The sequence below is a fragment of the Ceratotherium simum genome, chromosome 7, assembly GCF_057802395.1.
Source record: "Ceratotherium simum simum isolate JZ-2026a chromosome 7, ASM5780239v1, whole genome shotgun sequence".
In the NCBI taxonomy this organism is placed as follows: domain Eukaryota; kingdom Metazoa; phylum Chordata; class Mammalia; order Perissodactyla; family Rhinocerotidae; genus Ceratotherium; species Ceratotherium simum.
The window spans coordinates 70,080,292-70,084,460 of NC_141906.1; the positions used below are offsets into that span (position 1 = coordinate 70,080,292).

The following is a 4,169-nucleotide window of genomic DNA, read 5'->3' on the forward strand; positions in this document are numbered from 1 at the left end:
CTCCTAGTCTCCTAATGCCGTTGCACATGCTGTTCCCTCTGCCTCAGTGCTCTTCCTCATACCTCCGCTTTGCTGCTTCTCATCATTTGGATCTCAGCTTAATGTCACCTCCTCAGAAAGGCCTTCCCTGATTACTAACCTAAAGTAGCCAGAGGCATTCTTTATCCTATCACTGTATCTTTAAAAATAGCTTTGTTGAGATATAATCGACATACAATAAACTGCACATATTTAAAATGCTCAGTTGGGAATACAGGAGCAGCTGCAGCCAAGTCTATATCAAACGCCACGCACCACTGACACCTGTCTGCCTGCCTGCCTGCCGTGCACTCCTGATTCCTTCTGTTCTAAGTCCAATATGGCAACTCTCAAGGATCAGCTGATTCAGAATCTTGTTAAGGAAGAATGCACTCCCCAGAATAAGATTACAGCTGTTGGGGTTGGTGCTACTGGCTCGGCCTGTGCCATCAGTATCTTAATGAAGGACTTGGCCAATGAACTTGCCTTGTTGATGTCACTGAAGACAAACTGAAGGGAGAGATGATGGATATCCAACACGGCAGCCTTTTCCTTACAACACCAAAAATTGTCTGTGGAAAGACTATAGTGTGACTGCACACTCCCAGCTGGTTATTATCACAGCTGGGGCACGTCAGCAGGAGGGAGAAAGTCGTCTTAATTTGGTCCAGCTTAATGGGAGCATCTTTAAATTCATCATTCCTAATGTTGTAAAACACAGCCCAAACTGCAAGTTGCTTGTTGTTTCCGATCCAGTGGATATCTTGACCTATGTGACTTGGAGGATAAGTGGCTTTCCCAAAAGCCGTGTTATTGGAAGTGGTTGCAACCTGGATTCAGCCTGGTCCCGTTACCTAATGGGAGAAAGGCTGGGAGTCTACCCATTAGGGTGTCGTGAGTGGATCCTTGGGGAGCATGGAGATTCTAGTGTGCCTGTATGGAACGGGGTAAATGTTGCTGGTGTCTCTCCGAAGAATCTGCACCCTGATTTAGGCACTGATGCAGATAAGTAGCATTGGAAAGAGGTTCGCAAACTGGTGGCTGACAGTGCTTATGAGGTGATCGAAGTTGAAGGGCTACACATCCTGGGCCATGGGACTGTCCAGGCAGACTTGGCAGAAAGTATAGTAATGAAGAATCGTAGGTGGGTGCATCCAATTTCCACTGTGTTAAGTGTCTCTATGGAATAAAAGATGACATCTTCCTTGGTGTGCCTCACATCTGGGGACAGAATGGAATCTCAGATGTTGTGAAGGTGGCTCTGACTCCTGAGGAAGAGGCCCGTTTGGAGAAGAGTGCAGATACACTTTGGAGGATCCAAAAAGAGCTGCAGTTTTAAAGTCTTCTAATGTATCACTTCACTGTCTAGGCTGCAACAGGATTTTAGCTGGAGATTGTGCATATTGTCCTTTTCATCTGATCTGTGACAAAAGCAGTAATATTAAGGTAGCCTAGGAATAACATCAATTTCCTAAAGTTAAAATAGGAATGGTTCATAAAACCCTGCAGCTGTGTCCTGATGCTGGTTGATACTTACCTTGTAGTCCTAAACTGGTTAGTGTAAAATAGCTCTACCACCTGGCAGGCACCACTGCCAACGTGGCACATGCTGGCACAACGTGGCACATCAGACCAGATGTGTGTTTACTGTGCGCTATATAGCTTCGGGTTCCTTCACTCAACACACCTAGTCCAACTTTTTTTCCTTTGATCAATCACATCCTGGGATGCAATGTATAAATCCAGTACAGCATATCTTGTGCATAACTGTTCTAAAGGACCTTATTTTGTGTACTATATGTATCAGAATACTGTACGTTGCCATGTAATGTAAAAAGAAAAATCTACATATAAATGATGCAACCAACTATCCAAGTGTCGTACCAACTAAAACACCAAGTAAACCTTAAACAGTGAAAAAAAAATAAAATGCTCATTTGGTTAAATTTTCACATATATACACCTGTGAAAGCATCACTGTGATCAAGATAATAAACGTATCCATCATCCTCAAAAGCTTCTTCGTGCACCTTTGTTATCCCTCCCTCCTGTTCCTCCCACTCTTCTCACCTCATCCCCTGGCCACCACTGATCTGCTTTCTGTCACTATAGATAGGTTTGCATTTTTAGAACTTCATATAAATGAAATTATATAGGATGTACTCTTTTTTGGAGAGTCTGGCTTTTTTCACTCAGCACAATTACTTAGAAATTTATCCATGTTGCATGTATCAATAGTTTATTCCTTTATATTGCTGTGTAGTATTCTGTTCTACAGATAGACCATTTGTTTATCTAGTCACCTGTTGATGGGCATTTGGGTTATTTCTAGTGGTGGCTTGTATAAATAAAGTTGCATGGACATTTATGTACAAGTTGTTTCTCTTTGGTAAATACTGGGAGTGGAAGGGCTGGATCAGATTTAACTTTTTAAGAAACTGTCCAAACTCTTTTCCAAAGTGGTTGTACCATTTTACATTCCCACCAGCAGTGTACAAGAGTTCCAGTTCTTTCATAGCCTCGATAAAAATTGGCATGGTCAGTCTTTTGATTTTTAGTGACTCTAATTGCTATGTTGTGGTTTCTCATTGTGGTTTTAATTTGCATTTCCTTAGTGATTAATAATGTTAAGGATCTTTTCATGGGCTACTTTGCCATTTGTAGATCTTCTTTGGTAAACCTTCTGTTTTGTAGAGGAGTACAAATGTTTTGTACCCCTCTTTTAAAATTGTGTTGTTTGTTTTCTTATTATTAAATTGTGGGATGTACTTTTTATATTCTGGATACAAGTCCTTTATCAGATATGTGGGATTTGCAAATATTTTCTCCCAGTCTCTGGTTTGTCTTTTCATTCTCTTAGTGTCTTTCAAAGAACAGAAGTTATAAATTTTGCTGAAGTCAAATCTATCAATTTCTTCTTTTGTGGATCATGCATTATGATGTTATATCTAAGACATCTTTGCCTAACTCATGGTCATGAAGGTTTTCTCCTAGGAGTTGTGTAATCTTAGGTTTTACATTTAGATCTGTGATCCATGTTGAGTTAACTTTTGTATTTTGCATTTATTTTACAAAATAATTTTGCATTTTGAGTATATGGTATGAGTTATGGATAGAAGTTCTTTTTCTTTCTTTCTTTCTTTTTTTTCTTTGTGTATGCTATCCAATTGTTCTATCACCATTTGTTGAAAGACTGTTCTTTCTCCACTGAATTGCCTTTCCACTTTTGTAAAACATCAATTGACCAGACATGAGTGGATCTATTTCTTGTCTTTCTACTATGTTCCATGGGTCTATTTGCCTGTCTTGATGCCAATACCACAGTACCTTAGTTACTCTAGCTTTATAATAAGCCTTGAAGTTAGGTTGTGAGAGCCCCTCGACTTTGTTCTTTTTTCTCAAAGTTGTTTTGGTTCTTCTAGGTCTTTTGTGTTTCCACATAAATTTTGGAATTAGCATGCCAATTTCTATAAAAAAGCCTCCTGCAATTTTTGATTGGCATTGCATTGAATTTATAAATCAGTTTGGATAGAATTTACATCTTAACAATATTGAGTCTTTCAATCTATTAACAGGGTATATCTCTGCCTTATTTAGGTTTTCTTTAATTTCTATCGGCAATACTTTGTAATTTTCAATGCACCAGTTTTACATATCTTTGGTCAGATTTATCCCTAAATATTTCATATTTTATGATGCTATTATAAAAGGCGTTTTTTTTTAAGTTTAATTTCCAATTGATTGATGATGTTCTATAGAAATACAATTTTTTTTATATTGAGCTCGTATCCTGCAACCTTGCTGAACTCATTGATTAGTTCTAACAAATTTTTGTGTAGATTCTGTTGGATTTTCTGAATAGATGATTATGCCTTCTGTGAATAAAGATAATTTTACTTCTTCCTTTCTAATCTGGATGCCTTTTATTTCTTTTTCTGGCCTTATTACACTGGCTAGAACCTTCAGTTCAATGTTGAACAGAAACGATGTGAGTAGACATCTTAGGGGGAAGAGATCTTAGAGGGAAAGCAATCAGTCTTTCAGCATTAAATGTGTTAACTGTATTTTTTTAATAGATTCTCTTTATCAGTTTAAGGAAGTTTCTTTCTATTTTTAGTTTGCTGAGAGTTTTTATCAAGAATGGATGTTGG

General features: G+C 38.2%; 1 pseudogene; it reads left to right on the plus strand.

Annotated features, from left to right (window-relative positions):
* The first annotated feature begins 358 nt into the window (after positions 1-358).
* Positions 359-1,415, plus strand: LOC101408294 (L-lactate dehydrogenase A chain-like; annotated as a pseudogene).
* The last annotated feature ends 2,754 nt before the right edge of the window (positions 1,416-4,169 follow it).